At 34.0% G+C, this 16,653-nt stretch overlaps 1 protein-coding gene across 1 annotated transcript in view; it reads right to left on the reverse strand.

Moving 5' to 3' along the window:
* The window catches only part of TENM2 (teneurin transmembrane protein 2), a 1,369,797-nt gene that overhangs the window by 679,648 nt on the left and 673,496 nt on the right, over positions 1 to 16,653 (reverse strand). Inside the window, exon 8 of the mRNA XM_084535365.1 lies at positions 5,259 to 5,308. The gene's annotated coding sequence lies outside the window, so the exon portion shown is untranslated. The remainder of the gene's footprint in view (positions 1 to 5,258; positions 5,309 to 16,653) is intronic.

Below are 16,653 nucleotides of genomic sequence, written 5' to 3' on the forward strand. Positions count from 1 at the left end.
CTTTTTTTTTTTTTTTTTTTTTTTTTTAATTTCCCTTCCACAGCCAGCCCATCTACCTCATAAGAATTATAGCCTGTCTTCGAAATGGCTCAAATGGAAGTACCGAGCAGGTAGAAAGCTACTTGCTATATGCTTGAACGGCTCTGAACAATTCAAAGCCATCAACAAGTTTGCAGTTCTGGAAGAAGGAGAAGAGGAGAAAAAATGGAAAGTCTTTGTAGGCAATACCTGCTCAGTGGAAAGTAAAGAAAATATGCAGACTTTCATAGGTGCAGAACAAGGTTGTACTAAGAGATGGATCATTTTTCATGAGAAAAATTGCTGTCTGCAAATGAGCATGTTTGGTGTACACAGCCATCCCTAATGAGACCCCCCATGCAAAACCCAGTAAAATACCATCTCTCTGTCATGGCATATGTCTGTACTGTGTTTTACATACAAAGCTCCTGACTAAAACCCTTTTCTCATGTGGTAGCTTTTGCTGAACACAATTATTTCGTAGGCATTCTGAAGAACCTGGCTGTCAACTTCCTGTTAAAGTGCATTAGTGCCATTTGTAAGCAAATGATGAGCCTTGGTCATCTGGCAGAGCAAGAGGAGAATTCACTGGGTCCTGAGATGTGTTTTTGTGTTCAAACTGTCCAGCTCTCAGGGAACACCTCGTGGGTACTGAAATTTGGTATCGCTGTTGGAGAGGTGATAGGATGCACAATTTTCACCGTAGCTACTACACCAAGAGCACTTGTCACACACTGATGTGAAACTGCTAAGACAAGTCTTAAACTGAACACACAAATCTCGGGGCAGTTCTAATTTGTGTGAAGCACAACCCAGGGCTCTTACTTTCTTCTGGCCTATTTAGTTACTGGAGTTATACTCATTTATAGTACATATTTGAGATTCCAGTTCCTGAATAATAGATTCGTCTTCTCATTACTCTTGTAACATAAATGGAAGATACAGTTGTTAACTAGTCCTTAGTTTGGTTTCGCAAGCTACTGACTGCTCTTGAGTGTAATTGCAAGCGATTACAATGTTAATTCTCTTAGCCATTTTCATGACTGTGACACCAAGAGGATGAACAGTTTCACTTGTCTTCCTGCGTTAATTACTGAGATGCTGTACCCATTACATTAAAGTATATACTCTATGTAGCTGTCTGTATATAGAAAGGCCTTTGCATTTCCAGATCACACAGCAAGAGGATTAAGATAAAAGGCTGGGAGCATTTTGGTTAATAACAGTGGGTCTTCCAAAGTGAACTAAGGATAAAATCAACATTTCTTCCTGATAGCAGACATATTTTTCTCAGTTCTTCATTAAGTATTGTTGGTGTGGATGAGGTACATCACAGCTACATAATCTGCATGGGAGTAAATGAAACTGTAAGTGAAGGTCACAGGCAAGGTGAATGGCAACATACAGTGTTGTAGTGCCTAGTCCAGTGCCTAGTTTTTCAACAGTTGAAAGTCAGTTCAACAAGAGCTGAATAATAGAGCTACATCAAGCAGTTGAATAATAGATATGGGACAATACAAAGAGAAAGAGAAAATAAAAAGTGACCTCTAAAGGATACGGTAGTTGTTTTGCATAATATTGAAGCTAATTCAATCAGCATGAGATGTCAAGTCTGACTCAAAATCAATATTAAGTTAGCAGTCTGTTTTATCAGTAACCATGTAAAAAGGTGCAGACAAATCATGTACTGGAAAATTCATGTAAAACTGCAGAGAATAATTGGGAGAAAGGAGAAACAGAAAAAAAAAAAAAAAGCAAAAATAGAAGTGTGCTATATGCAAAATAGGGCATGTGATATATGACAGTTTACCTAAGCGATGCCCTTTTACCCCTACAGAAAATGCCAATGCAAACGTTGCTAACAGAATTTGTTCCTTTTAAATAAAAACTTTTTTTTTTTTTAAAAAAAAGCTAAAATTGTTAAATAAAAATATCATATTATTGAAATTTTTAACTTTTGTGGGCTCATTTGACATTGGAAAATATAATATATATTTTTTCATTTCTCTGGTATGCAAAAGATAACAAGAAATATTAGATAATAATAAAACCAATGTACAAATCTCAGGATTGGGATAACTTCCCCCCCTCCCCCAGATAGCATAAATTCTGTGTTATTTCATATAATTTTTAATAACATAATGAAATAGTAGAAACATTGTAACTGGTGTGTATTTTAAATAAACTGCTAGTTAAACAATTTTTTCTCATTTCCTTAACCTTAATGTAATGAGTAATTCTTACACTTTGTACCTCCTTCTATCCTCCCTTGTTTTAATGTAAAATATTTTCCTTGGAACAATGTTCCAGAAAAGCACACACTAAAGTATTCACTTGCTTTATCTATTCTCCTGATAAAATCCAATGACTCTATTCAGGATCAGGACCCCATTTTTGCTCCTGCCTAGACAATATGACACAGTCCTTTCTCTGTGAAGGTCATGGTTTAAGTGCATGATTTTTTGAATGTTGTATGAAAGAAAGATGATGAACTTAGTGGTTATCAGTTACTTCGTGTGACAAAAGGTGTGAGATAAAGAGGAATTTTTCATGCCTGATCTCCTTCCATTATCTGTTGTGTTAAACTGCAGTGAGTGGTCCATGAGAAGCCCAATATTTAATCCATTGGCTGTAACATCACTGGGCAATAGATTTGTAAAGTGATATGGTATCACTTTATTTGTTTATTTGTTATAAATCCATATAATGCAAAGAAACATGTTCATTTATCAGTCCTACCACTAAGAACTTGAGCAGTATTAAAAAAATAAATAAATAAAAAATGAAGGCATCCAGAATAGAACGGGAAGTTAGAGCAAGAATTATGTTCAAAGGGATGTGTAATCTAGAATGTCTGTTTTAAGATTACGAAGACAATGTATTATAGCAATCATACTATAGCAATCATAGTATAGCAAACAAACAAAAAACTAACCAACTTCAGATTCCAAAACATACTCGCTTAAGCTGTAGATAAACAGGAATGAAGAAAACAGAATGTAACCAATGTAAGGCTTTACTATGTCTGGATTTTTTAATAAGTTGAGAAGATAGGGGAAAAAAGATAGGGAGAAGGGAGGCAACCCAAGAAGCAATAAGAATGTATACCCAACTAGGTAAATTTAGAGGATGTTTTATTCTCTGTTTTCTTACTTCACTTTGTATATCTCATTTAAAAAATGAACCCATTAGCTAGATAAAACTTGCCAAATTAGTGAAGTACAATTTACTTCTCATTTCAGTGCCAATTCATTGATATTTTTCTGTATTTTCAAATAATTGTTTAGCTTGCCGTGCTCATTAGAGACAAGACATCATTTCTTTGTACCCAAAGGAACTTGTAATTGCTAGTTAACAAGCTACTAAACCGGGACTTACTAAGTAAGCTATTCTATTTTTACTGTTCTCTTCCAAAGACATACATGTGTACTTTAGTTATTAAAATTGTTGTCTCAGTGTTCTCACATTATTCAGCGTAAAATAAGAGAAGAGCAGAACTTCAACACTGATACATGTTTGTGGAACTGACATTAGTGAAACCGCTTTTCTAGTTCCCTGAGTTCTCCTGTCCTATTAGTGTTAGAAAGATTTCAGGGATTCCTTTGCACTTCTCGTGTTGTAAGAAATTCCCAGGCTATTTTCTGATCTCAAGAGGAAAGGTGTAAGCTGAGACTGTCAGATCCTCTGTGCAAGTGAATAAATGGGATATAAAGGTATCTCAAAAGGAGAACTTAAAATTCTCCCACCGCTTCCTTAGGAATGTGAACCTCAGCTTACCAATACCAAGATTTTATTCCTATTTTTTTGTAATTAACATTATTAAAATGGTAAACTGAAATAGAAACTCTGCAATATATATATTTTAAATATAAAAACTTAAAAAATATATATAATAATATGCTGCAAATGGAATTCAGTGATCATTGAAAATGGAATTCACTTGTTACTGAGTTCATCACACAGAATTTGTCATAAGAACACAGCAGTCTCTCAGGTCTGATGACCTGTTTCACTCACAGGAAGAGTAAAAACTAACTTGTCCAGCATTTCAAGTAAATATGACTCTAAATGTAATTAAGAATATATGCCTGTTATTTAAGAAGTTACTATTTGTACTAATTCATTAAGGTGTCTGTATTCAAACTTCAAGACATTCTGAACAATGGGCCATAAGAAAAAAAAAAAAAAAAGGTCTCTGTCCATGACACCAATTATTACTACTGGCATAATTAAGCCCGTCTCTTGCAATTAATCACCTTGACTGCCAACAAATAGTGTATTTATCTTCATTATCTTCCCACATATATGCCTTTCCTTTATGCTACACAGAAGAGGCTGATTCAATGTTTTGCTACAGAATGGATGGAAATTTAGCCTTAACAAGTGGAGAGTCAAGCGGCACGACACATAAGTTAGCAAGTGACTTGCTTAAAGAGCAGACCGTAGTTAAGAAACATCAGTTTGTCAGGTAGTGGGTCTGAACAACTGGAAACAAGAACACATGAGAACACATGAGAACACAATTAGAGCACACTCCTTGCAGTAAGGAAATATTTAAGTACAACTCTACAATACAACCATATGAAACCTGTAAGACTATGATAGTGTGTTTTCATCTTCCTCACATTTCAATTAAAGACAAACAGAATTGTGGACGGTACAATTTATTTTCTCCAAATGAGAAACAAAAGAGGGCATGCCAGCCTAATTTACTTGCTTTTGTTTGCATCTCTTTTTCCATGATTATTTTAACAAATGAGTGTACTAGCAGGAATGTTTGGTAAAATAATATTGTGATTATTCACAGCAGAAGCTGTAAGTTTATGTTTCTCCAATTGGAAATGAGAAACATGTTGTACAACCTACATAACCATTCAAAAAGCCTGAATATTCAAAAAGCTCTGCTTATGAATGAATTACAGACAAAAAATTATGCATAGATATTATTCAGCAAACAGTTTGAACATATACATCAGAAAAACTAGTTTGTTTGGAAAACTTGCAAACACAAAATGGAGCAAAGAAATTATTCATTATGAATTATTTGCACAGCATCTGTCTTACTTTCTCATGTTAATTGCCTCTGCTAAACCACATTTTCTCCCCCTCAGTATGTAAATTAAAATGATTTTGCATATCTCTGAATACCCAGTAAATGCAAGTTTCATTACCTTACCGCTTATATCTTTTTTGTCAACCTAATTATACTGCAGTTTATATAATTTTAAAATTTGACCTACCAGCTTCCTGTAGATTGCAACCTCTTCCTCTGGATTTTGAGTATTGCCTACTATAAAAGAAAAAAACATTAAAACCATGCAAATTACCAGCATTTGTGAAAGATCTTGTAAGGTATGTGTTAAATCTCACAGTATTTATATATAGATTGATAGAATAAAAACTTACTTGCAATGCTTCTTATGCAATTATTATAAATGTAGAACATGATCCACCATCAATTTGAATTAGAACAGAGAATTTTACTAACTTTTGACAGCCTAGACCAGACCTTCCCCTACAGAAACTGGGTGACATATCACTGCATTCTCTCATGCTTCCTAAAAGGCACCACTCTAGTTATATGTAATCTTTCTACAAATGCAAGCTCCTACAACATGCAATTTGATACTCTTGGTGAGAATTTTTTTTTTTTTCCACATAATTTTACTGTTTTTTTGATTTGTTGATCACTCATGTTGTCCCTCAAAAAAACACCACAGGAAGAAAATGTGCACATTATATCATGCTTTTTCTTTGCAATAACTTTACACCACCAACAGAAATAGAAGTGTCTTGTCAAAAACTGTGCTGGTCTTAGAAATTAAATGCAAGATTAATCCTTCAGGCCTGTTAACAAAATGCCCCCACAGCAAAATCTGTCCCATTGGGTCACTGAGAATGTAACCTGAATAAAGCCTCAGGATCAGTTCATCATTATCAGCATATATATATGTATTTTAAAAGACAGACCTGTAGAAAGCACTCTTTTTCTAGTGCTGTACTTAGAAGACAAGCACTTGGAGTAGTACAAAGATATGCTTTTCTAAATGCATAAAACCTTCTACTTAAGATTCCCTCTTCAATGTACCACAAAATACATAACCCCTGAAATGATTTTTTTTTCTATTTCATACTGAGGTTACAAAACAATGTGTTAACATGGGTAGCACAACTGGATGAAAGCTTATTTATTCATTTATTTCTGCTGTGGGCAGAAACCTGGCTGAATGCTTATACTAAGTGTTTTGCAATAGCCGTTAGTACACTGCCAAGGCACAGTGGGAAGATGTTATTGCCTGCATATCCCTACTGAAAACTAAAATTTTCTAGCATCTTAATGGATTACAACAGGGAAAAGAAATCAAGTTCATGATGTAGTAATTTATGGATCAATGTGAAATTTGATTGCTCACGCACTACAGGTATTTGTGAGTCACAACAAAATTTCTGTCTTAAGAGGTTCCCCAGTATGTCATGGAAATCTCAGTAGTATCCTTTGCATCCATCTGTAGATCCATCTACACTTCTGTTGTGCAATGCACCAGAACTGTGCTTTCATCTGACTTTTGAAATGAATGGCACCAATAAAATGTTGGGCCTTATCTTCAGCAATTCATTTTCCATGATTTTTTTTATATTTTTTTTTAATATACCTTTAGGCTATGAAACACATCTATAGGTTTTTCCTCTCTGCAAGATGTGTTTTTTTGTATGCTTTAGCAGTTCAGTGAGCTGAGCTGATTCAAATTAGCCTTGAAATGTTAAATACAACTTGTAATATCAAAGGTTCTCGTATCAAATAATTTTGTTACTGTGGATCCTAGGGAGATTAAGGACTTTTGCAGTGACTAAAATGTCCACTAGTCACATCAAATATTTCAGCATTAGATATATCATTATCTGTTCACCGAAGAAATGGCTAGAAGATACAGCTGCAGCGCTTTGTACTTTATTTGTAAACCAGAAGCAGGGGGTATAGTACAGCATATGGCAATGGGTGAATGCTAAACGTTGAGCAATTTTGTGACAGTGTGACAGAAGCCTTTACATACAACTTTTAGGTGCTATCTTCTTTGCAATTAGCATTGAAAATAATTTATTGGGTCAGACAGTAAACTAAATGCAGAATGGCTGCACTTCAAAAATTTTTTCCTCCCGTCTGGTTACCTGAAAGCCCAGAGAAATAAGTTCTCCTTTCTGCAGTTTTTTTTTGTTTGTTTTCATGTTTTCCTATCTTGCAGCAATGTCTGTTTATAGCTGGTTTAGCTTTCTTTACTTCTGAGCTGAATTAAGATGAAGTATGGTTTGAACTGGCTGAAATGCCAGCCCCAGAAATACTGCTGTATTTTCTGGATTGAAGATGACAAACTGTCATGAAATTGCCTGCCTCTTCCCCACCCTTTGCTTTGCAAATGCAGAAGGTAACAGACAAATACTTGGAGAGAGTCCTCTTGGAATCTTACAACTTAGATCCGGTATATTTAATACTGCCCTTGTGTGCTTGCCATCATATTCAGGGCAGCTATACAACTGCTGAGGGACTGAACAGGATCTACAGTCCTAATTCTGGCAGAGTCTTACTGACACACATTCCTGTAGTATAATTAACAGTTAATTCTCATACTTTCATAAAGCAGGAATTCAACTTTTATCTCTGTGCTTCATTATAGTCTTATAAGAAAAGGTAAACAGTAAGTAAATCAGTGTGAAAAATAGGGAGATAGTATTTTCCGGAATTAGCATTCTAACTGCAAATGCAGTGACAGAATGAATCAAATGTTTCTAAATATGGTATTTGAATAACTATTCCTGAGAATGAGAAGAGAGTATAAGTGGGCATTACTCAATCTTGCCAGCAATAAAGAAAATATATTAGGATATAGAAAATAGCCCTGCATTTTTTTCAGGATCCTTGTTTAAAGAGAAAATACGGAGTCTTGATATCACTGTGGAACAACTGTTAACTACATAATGACAAGCACAGTATACAGAAATGAGTAGGGAGCATTTTAATGGAAAGCATATTGTGATTTTCCTTGCATTAAAAGTCAAAGGCAATTAAAACAATTTAATTAGACAATATCTTATCAGCTGCAAAAAGTAAATTGATTGATAGTTAGCATAGGGATAACTTGGCTGCTGCCACTTGAAAAAGTGATGATGAAGCTGACAAATTTGTCACTTGTTTTTTATTTGCCAATTCTATGTATTTTTATATTTTATTTTACCACTGAAGGCATTTTAATTAGCTTATGTTTGATAGTTCTTTGTTTGGAAATGGAAAATATTATAAATGTGATCTGAAGAGTTGTTCGAATTCAGATTGAGGCGTCTAGCATGACTACGTCCTGCTCTCTCATTGCTCAAGGTATTTTACCCAATAACAGAGTTTCTCTTAGAAGCCTTACTGTCCAAGCAGATGTTTTAATCTCCATCTTAAACATCACATGCAGCTGGAAAGAGGTCGGTTCAGCTCACAGCAGCTATAAATCAGTGAGCAATCTCCTCCTTTGGAAGAATCCATATTGCTTACTCAAGGGCTGATTTTGGCCATGTAGGGAATAACCAGGCAGAAGCAATGTGCTGATGAAGTAGCAAACCTACTTCTATTTTTAAAAAGTCTTCAAAGAATAGATACCCAAAAAATAACAAAATCACTCTTATATTTATCAAACCAGAGATGTGCGCTCAGCAGTTACTTTAGTAAAAATTAGGAGGTCCTAGGTCCTTAAATAAATATTAACAAAATGTCTATGTAGATATTATCTTCCACTCATTTTATTCTTGAGAATTATAGGGGTTCATGGCATAGTTTGATATACTTTTTAAATTATTCCTTTAGTTTTATACTAATTTTTCCTCATTTTAATTCATTACTTCCCTCAAGATAAGCACTTAAGTGATGAAATCCTAGGATTGAAATGATAATATTGATAGAAATACTGAAAGGACTGGTAAATAAACAAATTAAAAAATAATTTAAATTAAATTGTTGACTTGACTTGTCAAACACTTGACTACAAACCATTGCTTCATTGTCAGGACACCTGATCTTCATTTATAATCCTTCTATCCACAGAACTCCTGCAGCACTTTGATAGATTATCTGGATAAAGAGGGAGAAAAACCTTTTGCCTAACTAAAATAATGTCTTAAAGGATTTTTAAACTTTTATCTATGTATTTTTTAAAGTTCCTCATCCAGATAAAAATCCATTCTTCCTGAGTCTATTGAAATCTTTTCTGACTGTGTCAGGTATGGGTTGTCCTTGTTAGGAAAATCTGTGTAAAGCCATTTCTATGAAGCCTTATTTTCTGTACAGGCTAACTTGTTTGAAAGTTGAGAACCATAGCAATTGAATATTAAACGACAGAAGCAGACATCTAAAGCTCATTTTATTTTCAAAATAATACAGCAATGTGAAGGCAGACAATTGTTACTGAAAGAACTATGGAAGCTTATAAGCAAAAATAAAATTATATGCAAGCACTGAGTATGATTTCATAAATAATTAGAAATAAAAAATACAAATGCCTCATTAGGTTCCCTGCCTTAAAAAAAAAATCCAAAGTATGAATGTCAGAGAACCACAGATTTCCGGTAATTTGGGAAGCTGCTGTTACCAAATTCTCTTCCCTTTAAAGAAGGGGAAAAAAAAAAAAAAAAAAAAAAAAAAAAGGAAGAAAAAAAGAAAAAGGCATCTTTAAATTTCCAAGAACATATAATTTAAAAAAAAAAAAGATCACCAGAACTTGGAAAATACATCCATTTTATCATGTGAAATAGGTTTTGCATAAAAATGGTATAATTTAAAAGCAAGAACATATTCAGAATTCTACTTAAATATGGCAACAGTTTGAGGAAGCGGAAAGTATTAGCAGAAATAATTCAGTAGATCACTGACTCTCCATTGTGATACATTTAATTAAAAAATAAATAAAAATGAAGCTAAGGAATACCAACAGTTGCGTTTCTCAGACTATTGGAGACAACTGCCATCAGGGCTATCAGATTATACAAATATATTTATATAGCAGAATATAATTATATAGCAGAAGAGAATGAATGTTACACCCTGCACCCTCAATGGAGAAATCTAAAAAGATATCTGCAAGATAATGGCATCACTATATTGTAACACTTTATAAATAGTATTAAAATCTTGAGAGACGGTCCAAATATTTTTTATTTTTAATTAATTATTTGTACATGGCAAAGACGGGGTTAAAAGGAGGGAATGGAAGGGGAGGAGAGGGGATGGGATGGACAGGACAAATGCTGCTCTGAAATTCATAATGCAGACAATGCAAAAATAGTGTTTCTGTCTGAAGTAGGTAAAAAAGTGTTTAGGAGTTGGTTGAAAAAGACAGTTTAATTTCAAAAGTCATGCAAGAACCTTTAAGAGACAGGAGAAAGTTACTAAAGAACCATTATCACACTGCTAGAAAAGTGCAATAAACTATATTAACTAATACCTAATACCAGAGAGTAATTTATGTTTGTGAAAGAAACCACTGAGAAAGCCTCTAGCAAAAAGGAGACGCTTCATGAAAAACAGTGCAGTTACTAGGTCAAAAGCTTAAAGAGATAAACCATCAATTTATTATTTCACCAATTAAAAGTAATTAGCAAGTGGTAGTTACACAACCTAATAAAATATCTCTCATTTTTGCTGCTCATTAGGAAAAACAAAAAATACAAAAAAAAAAAAAATCAGATACTTTGTACTGTGAATTTTTAAAAATATCTGAAAACACTAGGTTTGCAAAAAAGGTATAATCACCTTTAAATAAGTAACAAAACAAAATCTTAGAAGTAATAGGAGGCATGTGAAGTGTTTAGAAATTGTTAGCTCCCCACAAATTAATTTTACAAGATGTTTAAACCTTATATGCTAATCTATGAAGGTGAAAATCTCCATAGTCTGTGAGTGAAGTTACTGTTGTTTTACTTATTGTTATTGAAAATACCAAATGACTGCTAAATAAAGGCACAAAGACTTTAGCAAAAATGCTAGTTAATGACTTCATTTTATGCTTTCAGCATGTTCCATAAATTGGATCTGGGTAACATCAAAATGCATTCAGAAAAAAACTGCACACAGTATGTACACCATCAGACTTGACATTTAAGTATCTGCAGGAACATAAGTTATACTGTAAGGAAGAGAATAAGGCCCCTAATTTAAATGATCCAATTGAATTTTTGAGTCTTCACTACTGTTACTCTTATGGCTCAGATAGCCAGCAAGAAAAAAGCCTCATCTTACAAAGAGATCAAGAGGAATATCTACTCTTCGCTTGAGTTTTTTGTTTGGGGGAAGTTTTCTTTGTTGTAGCTTTCATTATCATTCGTGTCTTTTTTTATTCTTTTTGTTTTTCTTTTACAGAAAAAGAATAAAGAATGCTGTAAGGACCATATTACAAGAATTAAATTCATGGAAATAACTGACAGTAGTTTTATATATGATGATTGAAAAACAAATAGTGTAATCTAAAAATTCCCCCGAAAGACACATGGAGAACAATCTATGATATAAAGCCAAGCCTTATCTTTAAACACCTCTTCAAAACATAGTTGACTGCAAACAGACAATAAATTCTGGGAGTGCATAGAGGAGTTGGATGATTTAAATACAATACTGTTATTTCAGCATGCCAATGTCCATCTAGCATGCTGATGAGTGTTTGCAATGTCCTTGGGAGCAACAGGCATACAGTGTGTATATTTTTGAACTTACTTTGATGTTTAAACAGCTTTTCTCTAATCATCTGTGCTAAAATGCTAGCAGAAATATATCAGACATCATTATGAAATATACAGAACAAAAGACTGAGAGGAAAGGTCTGGATAGTCACAGAATCACAGAATCACAGAATTTCCTAGGTTGGAAGAGACCTCAAGGTCATCGAGTCCAACCTCCAACCTAACGCTAACAGCCCTCCACTAAACCATATCCCTAAGCTCTACATCTAAACGTCTTTTGAAGTGTTAAAATGTATTTTAGAATATGATATTTCTTTTGAAAATGGCAAAATCATTGTTTGTTTACTGACTTAAACCTATTTCGTAAAAATCTACTGAAGTTTCCAGAGGAAAAAAGAAACAAATAGGAAAATAGGGAAGGCCGTATTATATTGTCGACGCATCTTTCCCTCAAAAGAACCCTAAAGCCCAACAAAAACATTACTGATCATGCAAAACTGTAGACTATGGGATAATGACTTTCATTTAAAGGAACTTTGCACCACATTACCAATGACTGGTTTCTAATATGTTTTAAAAAATCCTCCAAAGTTCTTTTAGGTGATGGTAGACATAACAAAAATGGTAATGGATTTTTGGCCAAGAAACTCAATATAAAGGCAAATATAGAAGAGATGTGTTAGTCAAACATAAGTTATTGGACTCAGTACAGAGTAAATGGATGAAATTATATGATATGCTATAGAGAAGGTCAGGTTACACAATCTAATGATCCCCTTTGGCCTTAAGGCTTGTGATTCTTTGAAACCCTACTCCTGCTGGGAGTCTGTAATTCATGTACTACTATTGATTTATTTATAAGAGACCATACACAGTAATAATAGCTGTGCATGACTATTCAGGGTATTTGTCCCTGAGTTATGTCAGCAAAAATGTGTTTAAGTAGAATTACAAGTTGCATGTTTTTTAATTTCATGGTGAGATCAAGAAGGAGAGCAGGCATACTAATTTTCCAAAGGGAAAGCATAAAGTGATTTTTTTTTTCACTGTTTCCCATCATGGTTATTACCTGTTCAGCTTCTTTGTAGTACTAGAGTTGGAATTGAAAGATGGCAGATGCCATCACTGTGACATTCAAATGTTCTATCCAGAGACTTGCAACAAATACTGGGAGTTCTGTATGTGTTAACATTAACATCACAGCTCTTGCTAATGATGGATTGGTGATATTGGGAATTTTGATAAGAAAAAGTCCATTAATGTGTTGAGTCATAATGATTTACAGATGATCTCTATGCAAATCAAACAAACCTTTGAATAGAAATTGAACGGTGCAATACAGTGTGACTGGGATTCAGAGCTCACACATTTCTGATTGTGACTCCCGCTTCTGTAAAATGGACGTTCAGTTTCTAAGTTTGTAATTTGTAAAATGACACAGCTGGCTTTTTGTTTTCAAGCATCATTAAGAAAATAAGAAACGAAGGACTGAAATACCACAGAGCACTAATTATAAAGTATTATAGCCTAGTAGAGCTTACAGTGTTCTATGTTTGTGCTTTTCATTTTATATGTACACACATAAAACTAGTGTCTAAAGAAATCTGTCTTGAAATCTGTGAAATTTGTAGAATCAAATCTTAATCTTAGATAAAAGTAAAATGCAATAAAAAATCCATCACAATGTATAGAGGGGAAAGTCTTGCCTTTATGCAATTTATATCCTTCTGCTGTTACAAATATGTTGGGTGTTGAGTTTTACCAGCTTTATCTCATTATTAAACTTTTACAATAAAATCTCAAAAGATACCTGAAGCTGTTCACCAGTACACACTTGTCATTCATATGATATTTTCTACTTTTTATTACAATTAATCCCTGTATAATTATATGGGGCGAACCCTTCAGATATATACCAGAAAAAAATATTACCCACTTACTTAAAAAAAAATGAGGAAAACTAACTTTATCTTCCAAATACTGTTTTATCTCCTGTAACAAAGTTCCATATTCAATGGTATAAATATCATTATTTGAGCTGTAAATATTATTTTAGCACACAGTCATCTGTGCAATGATCTGTCCTTCTTCCTATTTGTAAACATCCTATAAATTGGCTTTTTGTTAAGAGAAAATGTTTGCTATAGACATGTTACCACTCCTGTACCACTTCGTGGTTTGTTACCCTTAAAACGTTGCTTGCTTTGCTTAATCCTTGCCCATTTCCTATTCATTATTTAAATCATGTAACAAATTGGAGCCGTGATAATGTCAGAGCTGGCTGACATGATAAGTAAAACTGTATAAATGGCCACTAAAGCTCAAATTGCAAATAACCATCTAACATAAATACCCAGTTACCGTATGAATAAATATAGGTTAACACACATCACATTACACCACAAGACTGAAACACAGTGAAATCAAGTAATAACTAGGAACTTTAAAATATTTACTAATAGTTTACCCCAACAAAAGGTACTATTTTTGAAATAGCTGTTTTCAGCTGGTATATTCAGAGTAATACCAGGTTACGTAGAAAAAAAAAAATCACTTTTAGATTTACTAATCTTTAGTAAATGGATTAAACCCAAATGACTGGTCAATAGCTGGTCATCCTGTCCAGCTGGCGTTTCCATAGGACTGCTCAGATATGTTGAGTACTGCAATTGGGTAACCCTTTGACTAGATAAAACATAGGTGCTTAGTTCAGTAATTTAATTTCACAGTTTAGTACCTCTTTATAATAATACTCACAATGAAAATAGGTAAAGTAACGCTAGTATTTTAAATAATGGTGTCAATTAGACCAGCAAATGAAAATCTTGACAACCTCATGGACATACAAGTTTGTTTTTCAGATCCTGAAATGCCAATAACTAATGCTGGGTAGCCTAATAAAACTTACTAGCCCTTCTTCCACACCAGAATAATCTATGCCTCACTGAGTACGCCTGCTATGGATTTCCAAAGGAATTTATGAACAGATCCTCCTTACAAACATTTTAGAAATACAGAGAAGAGTACAGATGTGCAATAAACCTGTGGTCAGGCCTGAAACCCCGTGAGGCAAGAACTGACCAACCAAACCGATGTCCATAATAAGGAGGAAACTATTTCACTCTCTCTTTGGGGCATAGAGGCTGCAGTCGGGCAGATTCTAGGAAGCAACGACTGTAAATTCAAAGTTTCTTAGAGCTTCCTGCATTCCTGTTGTTATCAAAGGCAATACTGTTGAAATGACCAGAGCCAGAATAAAGCTAAAGTATGTGTATGTGCTTCTTGAAAGTGGCATCACATTTTTTTTGAAGGATAGGTTATACCTGTGAAATAACATAGACCTATGTTGGGTCTATGAAGTCACTCCTTCATCTGAAAAGAAAATCACAACAGAGTAACTGGACTATGCTATTGAACTTTGTTACGGGATAATTTATTTTCACTTCTGAAATTTTACCAGATATTCTGCTTCTCAGAGATAATTTGTCTTGGTAAATGAAAGGATATGAAATAGCACTAACAGCATACCAACTCTAGGACTAAAATAAGATAGGGTATTTAAAACACTGAATTGGATACTGCTTGCAGACCCTGTCCCCCTCTCAGATGTACATGTCAACAGTTCAAGGACACTTGGAAAATGCCATTGAGTTCAGCCCTTGCAGTATTTCTGCTACAGGTTTCCTAGAGCCCTCAAAGAGGCTAGCAAGAATCTTGCTCTTGGTTTGGATCACTACTTTCTTCCATCACTTTTAGCTGTGGCTGTACTGTATACTTAGTAGTTTGAACATTTGCAAGCACAGGATAATAACCGGAGGGAAGGGCATAAATAAAAAGAATATCTAATATCCTGCAGCATTCTTCTTCAGTGAACTGCTATCGTACACTGACCCTTGGTGTTTTATGTATGTTATTTTCTTGTTCAAGTCTACTGCCAGGAGAATTTTCATTCCAAATCTTTCTGGGAATGTTATTCCAGAAGCAGTAGATACTTCGTTGAATCTCATATTAATAAGCTATGACGTTAAATAAAGAACTGAAAATCTTAATCAAAGTTATGAGTATCAACAAGAAGTGAAGTAGCAGCTAATATAAGATTAGCTGCTGAACAAAAGTTTTCTATGATTAATTATATTATAGCACAGTAATTTAGTTTCTCTCGATCTGTAACTTCAAATATCTATACTAATTAGTTGCTAACTACAACATAATAAATGAGATAATGAAATAAAGATGTTTTAAATATCCCTTTTTATTGCATGTAGGTTTTGCAGCATGCTAATATACCAGATGAATTCTGGGAAAAAAAAAAATAAATAAAAAAAATAATAAAAAAAAGGATATATTAGCATATCATTATGTACACGAACGCCAAATAATACATTTCTCACAAGAACAATGTTCAACTACTAAATCCAATGGAATGTGGAAATAAAAAATATTTTAGATGAAGGCTGGCATGGGTTAAGCTTATAGCAAACATGGAGACATCACACCTCTCCTCCATCACATTTTCACCTGCTCATGTGGTGCACACTTCTGCTTTGATAGAAAAATTCCATTGGGTCTTCTTGGTGTAAAGGTGTTGGTGCTTACAGCAAAATTTGCAGAGCAGGTGGGGAATAGAGAATGTTTTCATCTGGTTGTTAAACCAGAGAAATATCTACAGCATTTTTCACAGTTCATGAAAGGGACCATCACTTTCCTGTTAGCTTTACTGAAAATGGTTGGGAACAAATTATAGAAGTTTTTTCTTCTATGGATTTGTTTGAAAAAACAAACAAACACAATTTCTTTTTATAAATTTGTTTTAGAAAACTGTAGTTCTTAGTTCCAAATTTATATAAAAGAAATTTGCAGTGTTCCCCATGTAAGGTGAAGAAACTCCTTAGGAGTGTTGCACAGACCAAGGCAGTATTATTTATTTTC

Source organism: Aythya ferina (genome assembly GCF_964211825.1).
Source record: "Aythya ferina genome assembly, chromosome: 14".
In the NCBI taxonomy this organism is placed as follows: domain Eukaryota; kingdom Metazoa; phylum Chordata; class Aves; order Anseriformes; family Anatidae; genus Aythya; species Aythya ferina.